The sequence below is a fragment of the Fundulus heteroclitus genome, chromosome 11 (genome assembly GCF_011125445.2).
Source record: "Fundulus heteroclitus isolate FHET01 chromosome 11, MU-UCD_Fhet_4.1, whole genome shotgun sequence".
Taxonomy (NCBI): Eukaryota; Metazoa; Chordata; class Actinopteri; order Cyprinodontiformes; family Fundulidae; genus Fundulus; species Fundulus heteroclitus.
Window position 1 is genome coordinate 36,581,236 of NC_046371.1, and position 12,425 is coordinate 36,593,660.

Consider the following 12,425-nt stretch of genomic DNA (forward strand, 5'->3'; position numbering starts at 1 on the left):
CTCGTGTGACTCGTGTCTGGAGCTTGACACTTTTCAATGACCAGGCTAGTTAGCATGTCACTGCTAGCCACATTAATGCTAACGGCCACCTGTTTTGCTGCTTTCCTCGTTACAGCAGACATTATGTGTCATTTTTGTCCAAGGCAAATTCTCTTGACGCCACTTCAACGCAAATTGACTGTTAAGTTATAGAACGTAAAGAATCAGCTGGACAAAAGTAAGGAAAATGGAGATTTTTCAGGATCTGCTTCAGCCGGCCATCCGAATCAGCGGTCCCATGTGCCCGCTGATCACTCCACCAGGTGTAATCTGTTTTTACATAAACAAAGATAGGTGTGCTGATGTCAAAGTGTTACATAAGATATGTAGTCCTTAGCTGGAGTCATTTTTTTATAGACTGTTCACCCTTTTGTTCACCAAAGGAGTTATCGTCATTGTTCTGATGTTTACAATATATCCCACCACAAGCCTGCTAAACAGAGGCTGAAAAACAACTCATAGAACTGATAACAGACATGGAGAAAAACACACACTCTCTCATCATTGTTTTGGGGGGTTTCAATTGCACCAATCTCTCTAATGATCTTCCTAAATACAGACAGCAGTTACATATTAAATGACCCACCAGGAATAATAACACACTGGATCTCAGTTACACAGCTTTAAAAGATGCATACCATGCTGTCACCAGGGCCGCTTTGGGACTTTCTGATCCCTGTCTGCCTCATATCATCCCAATTTACAGGCAAAAACTGAAATCGTCTAAGCCTCTAGTTAGGACAGTTAGGAAATGGACTAATGAGTCAAGGTACATGTTATAAGCCTGCTTTAAATGTACAGATTGGAGACTTTTCAAAGCTTAATCCACTGACATGAAGCTCAAAACAGCTCCTCACCTGATTTCCCTAGAGCAGTTTGGAATGCTTTGAGAAAGGAAACTACCTACAGGAGCAGAATCCTTATCTGGCAGATGACCATAACAACTTCTACAACAGAATTGAAAACCAGCCATTAACACATCCCACCAACTCATCCACATTGGACTCTTACACAAACTCCGTCAACCACCCTCCCTCCCTCAGACCTAGATTTGAGATATCTGGGGATTATGTTAATAGGCTCTTTAAGTGTCAGAAGACCAGGAAAACTCCAGGACCCGACAATATTACCCCATTATGCCTGAAAGCTTGCACTGAGTCCTATGAGGTTCCTTCATGCTTTAAATGCTCCATCATTATCCTCAAGAAACGCACCGTCAAAGGGTTAAATGACTACAGGCATGTAGCCTTGACATCTGTGGTTATGTAATCTTTTGAGCAACTTCTGCCAGGACATCACAGGCCCTTGCTGGACCCCCTGCAGTTCAACAGATGATGCAGTCAGCCTGGGACTACAATTAATCCTGGACCACCTCGACTACCCAGGAATGTACACCAGGATCATGTTTGTGGACTTCAACTTCATCCTCCACTAGAAACTCATCTGGCCCATAGCGCCAGCCTATACCTTTTAGTGGATCACCAGCTTCCTGACTATCAGCTGATGTGTCTGTGAAACTCCTGAAATTTGCAAACAACACCATTGTCACTGGTATGATCTAGCACGGAGATGAGACTGCATACACAGGTTGATCGGCTGGTCCACTGGTGCGGTCAGAACTACCTGGAGCTTAACCTGATCAAGACTGTGAAGATGAAAGTGGACTTCTAGAGAACAATTCACACACTGCCTCCCACCATCATCCGCAACAACACTGTGTCTGCTGTGTATCACTTCCAGCTCCTCTGCAGAGAGGATAGTTGGGGCTGAGCTTCCCTCAATCCAGGACTTATACTTGTCTAAGGTCAGCAAAAGGCAGCTAAAATCTCTGCAGAAACCGCATATCCTGCACACAAACAGTTCAGTCTTTAACATTCAGGTCAGTGCTGCAGAGTGCTATTTACAAAAAAACAGACGCAACAAAGATAGTTTCTTCCCCCATGCACTTTGATGAACACTGAACTCTCAGAGCACCTAGATTGAAACCATTTTTATTTGCAACAATCCAATCATATTTTCTTTTCATGTAGAAACATGTCTATTTACATATTTACAAGAACAATATGTATTTGTTCCTTTTTGTATATTTATACTAAATGTCTTGACTAAGAACACAATGCAACAGTACTCAAATTCTGAATCAGATATGCACACCATAGGTGGACTGATATACCTGGTAGCCTCAACCAACTTAACTATTAGCTTAGTCTCATGGGAGTTGTTTGGTTGAGAAAAATACACCAAACTTGTGAAAGCATAGACATGCAATGTTGCAAAAAAAATTGTTGTATTTCCCTGATCAAGACCTTTCAGTTAGAGTTTTTCTGTAATTGCTAAAAAACCTTTTAAAATCCATAATAACAGAATATTTTAGTTATGTATTAAATATTTTGTTTTGTATTAAATGATTACTGTGTGCGTCTAATAGCGTCTAATAACTTTGTGTTGAAATAATTAATGTATGAAACTCACTCATTCTGAACAGAACCACTATCATTGGGTGAGAGGAAGGGTTCAACCTGGACATGTCAGCGCTCCATCACAGTGTCCAGAAATCACTACACAAACACTTAAACATCAACAAACTGGCCTGAGACCAGATCTATGTAGAACCTCATTTCTGACGACATAACCCAGCTTTAAGATGCCAAAAAGCTTGTCCCTCACACAGCTAGTTGTTCAGCAACATCTCTGTAACGGGTTTTAACTAGCAACAGTCATACCTGGAGGAGCTAGATTTAATGATGCCATCTATGGGTGACTTTGACATCTGCAGTGACACAGATTAAATTAACCGGTTGATTGTATATCCAAAAGAGCCTGCTGAAACTGATACATATACGTTACTATGTCCGACCTACTTAGACTGACGTTGCAAAGCAGATCATTAAGACATGAGGCTGAAACATTAAGTTGTCTAAACATAAACTCAAAGAATTCCATTTCTGCCTCACAGCTTTGATGAATCACCACCAATATTAGAACATGACAGCACATTCAGAAGTGATTTCAAACCAAGCAGTATTTTAAAAAAAATTGTGTTTGTGTGCGTAGTACTAGTGGCTTTTGTTTGACAGTAAGATGAAAGGAAATGGGGTTGAGAGAGAGGGGGAAGGCATGTGGCAAGGGGACCCGAGACAGTCCATGAAGAACGAGACAGCAGCGTGTACTACCCCTCCGCCACCGCCTCGCTCCAAGCAGAGGTTAGTTTGGTTTACATTTTAGAACAGAAATTTTCTTCTTCAGGAGTAGAACACGCTTAAGTGGCATATTTGATCAATTGAAGAAACCACAGCAATCTTTGGTGGTGGGAGGTAAACAACTAGCAGTAGTTTTTTTTATTGCTTTTTAAACAATGAGTATGGTATTTTGCTAATTTGTAGAAAGATAACTATTTTTGAAATACAGCACTATTCCATAAAGAACCATTTTAACTTGGAAGTGGTGAGAACATCACTTCTTTTAATTCTGATAAAAACAGGTCCCTTTGGCCTCTCTAAGGGATTCTCATCTCTTGTTTCTGGCCTCTCCTTGAGAAACCTCAGACATTTCATTGTCCTGCGACTTCTCCTCAGTGCTACAGGGACACGTGGACAGAAGGAGGCTGCGTGCGGTCAGAGGTGAGGCCCTCAGCGAGGGGTCGGGAGACAAGCGGCTGACAGCGAGCAGACTGCAGCACTGCAGGTTTCCATTACCTGAGTCACTCAGCCCAGCCCCCGGTGGCCCTGTCACCTTAGAAGGAGCAGGGTTCTCAACTTCACCATGAACCCAGACAGGGACACCTGTTATGCAATATTCAGTGTACTCCTTGAAACATCAACATCAGTGGGAATATGCAAAGCGATCCGATTAATATCATATGAACAAACACCGCTCATGCTTCAGACTTCAGCCATGTTTTTTTCTGCCATGCTCTTCCCCCATGTGACCAGTAAGATAGAGTGCCTTGCAAATGCAGTCACACCCATTCAACTTTTTCATATTTTCTTACATTACAACCACAAGATTCAGTGTATGCTATCAGAATTTTATGTGGTACACCGGCACAAAGTGCAAAAATGTAAAGAGGAAGGAAAAGGATTTCCAAATGAAAGTCTGACAAGTGTGCGATGCATTTATATCCAGCTACCTGAGTCAATTCTTTGAAGAACCATGAAGTCTAAACCAACTTTGCATTTCTAGGGCTTACAGTTTTTACACTTTCAGTTTTGGATTAACAGGTCAAATCCAGATAGAGAATTTCATTGGATTGGATGAGGAGTGTAAATAAAAAAAAAAAATGAAGTCTTCCGTTTTAGGCTGTGCCTCAGGTGTAAGAAATAAATCTGCTTTGACCATTCATTGACTGGATCGCTGGCTGTATGTTCAGGGTTGTAGTCATGCTGTGAGGTCAACCTCTGCCCCAGTCATTTTCAGGCTCCAACACGTTTTCTCTAATGATTGTCCTTTTTTTTAGCTTCCCTCATCTTACCAACATTGCTGTTCCAGCTGAAGAAATACATCCCCAAAGCGTCAGGATACCACAACCACGTGTCATGATGTGTTCACCTTGTTCACAATGTTTCAGAGCCCCTTCTTCCATGTTTATGCTGTTTACTCTACATAGTTTACTGCTTTCTTTCAACAACTGCAATCTTGTTGCTGCTCTCCCATAAAGACCAGATTAGCAGGAACTAATATTCGTGCTGTCGACTGATTCTCCCACCTGAGCTTTGGGCCTCTGCAGCTTTTCCAAAGCTACCCATGTGCTAGCTTTAGAAAAGCGGCTAAAGGCAACTAGTTGCACAGGATTTCAATTAGAGGTGTTTTCACATTTATTTTTAATTTTTTTTAAACCACATGCTGTTTTGTTTTGACTTCTCAAGTGTGCACTACTTCCTGATGCTCTATTACATAAAATCCTAAAGAAATACGTTGACGTTTGGGTTGTAAATGCAATATATTGTAAATAAATAAATAACAGTGGTAAACGTTGTTGTAAACATAAATGATTTTTTTTCTGGTGTTTACTAACTGTATGACTTAACTTGAAGGAATAAAATAAAGAGTAACAAGCGAAAAGGAAAATCAAATTGACAAAGCGAACCCTTTTCTCCATCGCTGGGAGGTCTTGTTTTCAGGGAAGTAGTTTAGTGAACACCAACAAAATGTAAACCAAACGGGCAGAGATGGCCAGCCAGACCAGAAAACCAAACTGACCAGGAAGTCAGTGACACCTGAACAGACTCCCAAAGACCCCCAAAGACCCTAACTCTGCTCTCTGGCCCACTAGAGAGGCTACATTGACCTATATGTTACAGTTTATTGTAACCTAAACTATTCCCTTAAATTACCAACATGTTCAAAAACTCTAGAAGATCACTGTTCCAGGAGTGAAGGCAAATAATTCTAATTAACTCAGGATACACATCTATAGGTCTCCTCCTTAAATCAAGGAGACGAGAGGATTGGGAGGCGGATCGCCTCCAGTTTCACAGATTGGTTGTGCAGAAACGTGAGGAGTAGCAGGGCCCATTGTCCCCTCACATGGCTGCAGGCATTCAAAGCAGGAGCATGCTGGTACTTCAACTATAGACACTTCAGCAAGAACATTTTCATACAAACAAAATATTAGGGAGTTCGATGTTGATTAAAGCACAAATCTTTGTATTTTAGTATAAGCAACAATTTAAAAAAAAAAAATTAACCCCTAAGCTTCCTGTAGCATTTTGTGCGCTGACAGTACATTTTGTGTCTTTTCCATGACTTTGTTCATGAATGATCCCATGAACAGTAGGGAAAGATTCAATACAATTATCTCTTTTACAATACATGCTGAAGCATCATTGTTTAAAGCAGTAATAATATTATAAATCAGGGACCCCAAATCTCTCTTAGCGATACATAATTGGACTAAAAATAATGGATGCCCCATATGGATAAAGCAATCTAATTACAATTTTAAAAAAGCGAATAAAAAGATACATCAAGCATGATTTTTAAAAATCCCCTTTTGAAAATTGATCCAAGCATAACAATCTGTCTAATTAGTTGAAAAGCAACAGCTGTGCTGGTTGGGGGTCATCTGCAATCAACTGCTCCTGTCTTATGCATCAGTAACTCTTATGTCTGTGGCCATTTCTGTGGATGACAAAGGTTACCGTCGGAAGCCCAACTAATCAGCTGGGGGCAAGATCATTTTAAAAAAAATAAAATACAACACCAATGTTAGAATCCAATGCAGAGTTGGGTGAAGGGCTGCTTTATTGCTTTTTAAAGAATCTTAAAACTGTATTATGAGCTATATCAAAATAGGTTAAGATCTGGAAGGGCTTTTTCTGCATTTGTAGATCCTTTAAAGCAGTTTATGATTTCTGAAACCTTATCATTTTGAAGGAAAAAAAAGAATGATTTCAATGCTTAGGCACACCTTTGATCAAGCCCTGCTTAAGCATTTGGGTTTAATTTATTCAGAGCTAATTAAAGGTTTTACTTTTCAAGGTATGAATTTTCTAAGAACTGTGGTTTTATGCACGGCCTCATTGAAGTTGGTCAAAATACCACCGATTTAAAATTTTTATAGTTTCTGTCTGAATGATTTGATTGGATTTGACTTTGTAAAGTGCCTTGAGATGGCATGTGTTGTGAATTGAATTGAATTACTTTCACAAATAAAGGCTTCAAAAGTAACACAATGTGCTATAATTCAATCTGAAAAACCAAAGCACTGCGGTCTTTAAGGACCCCATACCTGCCGTACTAGCACCGAAAGCTTTATCGTGTGTATATTTAACAAATATAAGACATAATTCACAAATTCAAACTGTCCTGGAAAGAATCAGAGGCAGTTTAAAGGAATTCAAAGCAGCTAAGATTTTAGATGATGAGGTAGAAATATAGACCAGATTGCTTAAAAGTAGTAAAGTAGCCCTATTTTTAAGTCTCTCATTAAGACTCAAAGAAGCGCCTAACCAAACAGAGAGCAGTGTTTGATCACAATAAAAAATAGGCAACTATTTAATTTTGCTACTTCGCTTCTGCAACATAAAAATAATAATAAAAAAATTGAAAGTGACAGTAATATTTATTAATTAATATTTATTCCCAACTACAGATTTCCTAAAACAGAAAACGGCTTTTTCCTGGCCTCCTTAATAAAGGCATTTTAGCCAGTTTTGAACTGGGAACGGTAAAGAAGAACTTTTCTAACAGCCAGTCTGAAGGCTGCCTGCCGGGGAAGCGCAGCCAGCGGTCTCCTCCAGCCTTTCTGGCGGTCCTTACCTTCAGCTTTGCGCCGTGGCTCCATCAAAAGCTTCCATGACGGCTAAAGAAAGCTGGCCTGGTGGAGGTCCCCGCGTCCCAACACTCAGCTGAACGCACCAGTGGACTTTGGTGCTCCCCAGCCTCACATGGCGCTTATCTGGCAGAGGCTGGGGATGCTGCCTGCTGCGAGTCCACGCGCCGGGATGACGTGCTGCCTTCACGCTCTGCTCGTCAGATCTCAGGTCGGATAGCGTGACGTTTCAACAGCGGTGAAAGCCGGCGTGTCAGCGCTCATCCGCGAGTCTCTTCTCTGTTATTATTCACACAAACCAACTTCCAAACCGCCTTTCTTCCAGCACTAATTATTAATTTGGTACACAAATGGTCGCTCTTAGTGCAAGTGAAGGCAACACCACGCTGAGCCAGTCCTCATCTGCAGTCTGTCCATTTATGTGTCGAGCAGACTGCCTCCCTGCGTCACTGTACAATGCCTTCTCCTATCAATGTTTACCATGTCATTGTTTTACACCACACATGGGATTTAGTCATAATTATGAGTTTGAAGCCATACTTCAAAAATTTCATTTTTGGAGGGACAATAAACAGCAAAATTTCAGAAAGCAGTTTCTGGGGGGGACATGAAAAAAAGCTCTCCCCCTCTCTCTTTCCTGCAGCTTTGCAACTTTTCTTGCTGGGTTAGCCCTCAGCATGTTAAATAATATAAAGTAATAATAGTAGTTATAGCATTATTCTTTATTAGTCCATATTTTACCTGTATACAGGTAAGAGGTTTCTACCTGTTCTGCCAGTAATGTCAACAACGGTATTAGGTGGAAGGTAGCAATGGTCCACCTTTATGATTACATCTAACATTTATTTGCATGCTGCTGTAATGTCCACTATAGTCCATCAAAGTAGATTCAGAAGAAATTAAAGCTCAACATAAGTTCCAAAACTGTAAAGGAAAAACCTTCAAAAATAATCCAACAAAATCAAACTGCTCTTCAGAAACATATTTTTAGATTCAACAACATATTGGAAACTTGTACATGTACAACGTTTTGAAGTTATAGATTGAAGATAGAACAGTAGGCCTATAAATAAAATGTTTTAACCACCCATTCATCAGTTTATTTACTACATGCTACCTGTGAAAAACTAAAGTACAGTTTCTGTCAACCACACTAAAATATTTGCACCTAACAACAATAAAGCAGCACTTCTCTAAACAAAATAACCAAATGTAATTTCTTCTTCTAGTGATGCTTGATCTGACAAACTCCTGGCAGATCATGTTTATGTCCAGCTTGTCCATTACATAATTAAGTCATTGTTGGGTTATAGTGGTCTACAGCAGAGTCTTTAACCGATGCAGGGCACTGAAACGCCTCATGTTGAAATGACCAGCACCATGAAAATCCTGATGAGAACCTCAACCTGACCGAACTCTGCTGATACATTGGTACTGTGAAAGAGAGCCAACTTCACACAGAGAGAAGCTCTGTTCTGCTCAGAAGGTGTTAGGGATTATGAGATTACAGAGACTGGACTGCAAAAACAGTTACCATGGAAATTACAGATAGACAACAGACTGGAGGCACAGAGCCTGACATGCTTGGATTATACAGACATGCTCTACCTTCTGCAGAATCCCCAAACTGAACCTCTGTGTAGGCAGCACTTTGAAGAACTCCCCTGTACTGATCCACTGCTTTCCACACAAATTAAATTAATAATCAAATATCTATTTATTCCCCAAAAGAGAAGAACAATGTTTTGTATCAACTTTTTAACCAATCAAAACTAAATCTTTGACTTTAAAAGAAATTAGAGATGTGTTAAACCAAACATCTAAGTCATGTGATGACTAGTTGCTAGATTCTCCCAAATAAAATATAATCAAACAATGTAAGGATATTTAATCTAGATCTCTAAAAACAGATTTAAAATGTCAGTAAAATATAAATTAGGCTTATATCTGACATTACCAATTTGAAAAATCTGTCTTCTTTATTTCCTATTCCTTTACCTCAGTTACTTTTCCTCTCAGTGCTCTCTTTTCTTTCTCTCCTGTCTTCGTATTTTCCGTCCTCACTCATCTGTCGTCCTCATCTGTCCCATCACTGACGCTCCTGTCGTTTGAGCTTGTTAACCATCATAAACTAGACTATTTGCTTAACTAGCAAGCCGACAAAAAAGAGGCTGATTTTGCATAATATGCAAATGCCATTTTTTGTGCTCGTTGAACAAGTGGTTTGATAAATGACTTGCAGACTTTTACACTCTGAGTGTGGTGTCGCTCTCTGTCTCTCCGCCCCATGGAAACCGCATGCCCACATTATGGGATGGGGTGTCATAAACTTTTAATAATTAGGACACCCATTTTACGTTTATTATGTGGATCTTTTGAGTTGTACTTTTATTTAACATTAGTACAGTAGTATTTAAAACATGTTTATTTGTGTCTTCAATGATTTTTTTTTTTTTTTTTGAAGGGGACATCTTTTTGGAAGGAGGGACACAGCCACTGCATTCCACCCAAGATTTCCGCCTATGATTCCAATCTAGTCATTTCTTTTTTTCTTTATTAATATCATACACACAGCCATACAGTTACGGCGATCCAGTCACTTCTGTTCTATGTTTGCAGTGGCGTTTATGCAGAGCACGCACAGTAGCTAAGCGATGAGCAAATGCAGAGCAACATGGAGTAAGTGCCAGACGGAGCCAATTCTGCTATTTTGAAACATTTCAAACTCGATGCACCAACAAGTCCGACAGCAACATGCAGTATCTGCAATGCATAAGTTGTGAGGGAGGTGATAAGGTTGGTAAATTCAACACCACAAACTTAAATAAGCACCTCCAAAAGCACCATGCTAAAGAACATGCCAAATTTTTGTTTTTAAACAATGTTTTTTTCAAGCCTGATGACTTCACTCACATGGCAAGGTACACGGTTTATTCATTCTCTCTCAGAGATACTCTCGCTGTATTGTCCCAGAAGCACTGCTCAAAATTAATGCACATCATCCTGATGTGTTGGACTCCATTTTTACCCTCAACTCCTCAGTAGACAACATGAACTTGAACAATGCACTCACTTAACTATTGCACTTTGTCTCTCTTGCAAAGATTTCAAAAGACCCAGATAAGAATCCTATGCCCTGGTTCAACAAGGAACTTAAGACTCTGCAGCAAAACTGCAGACAAACCTGGTACTGTTGGCGATCCTCTAGATTAGTTGTATTTCTCCAGGCTTGGAGGGATACTCTGACCTCTTTTCAACACCTCATGTCCTCAGTTGCACTTACTTCTCTAATCTTATCACAAGTCATAAGCATGATTCTAAATTCTTATTCAATACTGTGTCACAACTTGTTGAGATTAAACCAACTACCAAGTGTACAAACTTGACAGCTCATGACTTTTTAATAATTTTTAGAGACAGAGTTGTTACATTTAGAAACCTGATCTCTCCTTCAATAGGTAGCTCATCAGTCTACTGAGTGGCTGGTTTTAAGGTCATTTTCTTGCCTGCATTAACTAAGGTGGTTAATGCAGCACAACCTACAACCTGGCCCTTGGACCCTCTGCCTGCTTGGGTTTTAAAATGGTAAATGGTAAATGGACTGAACTTATATAGCGCTTTTCCAGTCATGCTGACCACCCAAAGCACTGTACACTATAGCCACATTCACCCAGTCGCTCTCACTAACGCACACACATTTATACACCGAGACGCAGCTCGGTAGGCAACTTGGGGTTAAGTGCCTTGCCCAAGGGCACATCGACATGTGGCAAGGGGAAGCTGGAATCGAACCCACAACCTTCTGGTTGCCAGACAACTACTCAACCCATCAAGCCACAGTCGCCAGTAAAGGATCAGTGGTTAGTTCTAGGACCCTATATTTTGCACCTCCTTAACACTTCACTGACTACTGGATTTGTCCATGCCTGTTTCAAATCAGCAGTGGCTGTTCCTGTCCTGAAGAAACCTGGATTGGACGCTGACACAGCCGCTAACTATCGGCCTACATCTCAACTATCATTATTGTCTGATGTCCTTGAAAAAGTTGTTTCCAAGCAGCTCATCGATTATCTGCCCACTAGTAATCTGTTTGAGCCATTTCAGTCTGCTTTTAGATCTAACCATTCCACAGAAACGGCTTTAACCAAATTCGTTATGAATGTTGACAATGACCACATCTATTTTGTTCTGTTACTGTTCTATTACTCCTAAATCTAAGTGCTGCATTTGACACAGTGGACCATGGTATTCTTCTGGAAAGGCTTGAAAACTTTATTGGAGTCACTGGTAACACAGATCTAACCTGTCTGACAGATCTCGTGTTCATTTTTAAGAATGATACCTCTGTCTTGTGCTGTGAGGCACGGGGACGCTAAAGGATTTGTTCTTGGTCCACTGCTATTTTCTCTCTATCTTCTTCCTCTTGGTTCCCTTTTGTGTTCATTTAAAGTTACCTGTCATTGCTATGCTGACGATCTGCAGCTATACATACCCTTTGCTGTTGACAACATTGTAGACTTGTTGCAATTAGAGGCCTGTCTATCAGCCATTAGGGGCTGGTTGTCTAATAACGTCCTGCTTCTTAACACAGACAAGACAGACTTAATGGTAATTAGACCTCAGAAACGGCTACACTCACTTCTAAATCTTACCCTTTAAGACTGATGACCATGTGATAAAATGTAGGGATAATATTAAGAACTTGGGAGTGTAGTCTGACCCTGCGCTCACTTTTGAGCCTCGTTTGAAGGAGGTGACTAAGACGGCCTTCTATCATCTCAGAAACAATGCAAAAATTTGCTAGATTTCATCTTTCAAAAATGCTGAGATTCTTATCCATGCTTTTGTGTCCTTACACATTGATTACTGCAATGCCCTTTACTCTGGGTTAGATTTAGGGGTTAGCAGACAGTTAACTAAAACTAGGAAATTTGTGAACATAACCCCAGTGTTGTCATCTCTTCACCTGCCTACCTTGTCAACTCGAGCAGATTTTAAAATCCTGTTGCTCACCTACAAGGCCATAACGGATCTGTTGCATTTGTATGTCCCTTCTCAAACTCTCAGATCTCAAGGCACTGGCCTTGAGATCTGAGAGTGCGGAGAAAAACTG

General features: G+C 40.3%; 1 protein-coding gene across 4 annotated transcripts in view; it reads right to left on the reverse strand.

The window, feature by feature from the left end:
* slc8a2a (solute carrier family 8 member 2a) overlaps nucleotides 1-9,497 on the reverse strand; it is a 50,250-nt gene extending 40,753 nt beyond the window's left edge. For 2 of the 4 annotated variants that reach the window (XM_036143466.1, XM_036143467.1), the window contains exon 1: nucleotides 9,311-9,497. The gene's annotated coding sequence lies outside the window, so the exon portion shown is untranslated. Of the gene's footprint in view, nucleotides 1-7,299; nucleotides 7,677-9,310 lie in introns of those variants that run through there. The other 2 variants (XM_036143469.1, XM_036143468.1) reach the window with 2 other exon arrangements.
* Between the last annotated feature and the right edge of the window lie 2,928 nt (nucleotides 9,498-12,425).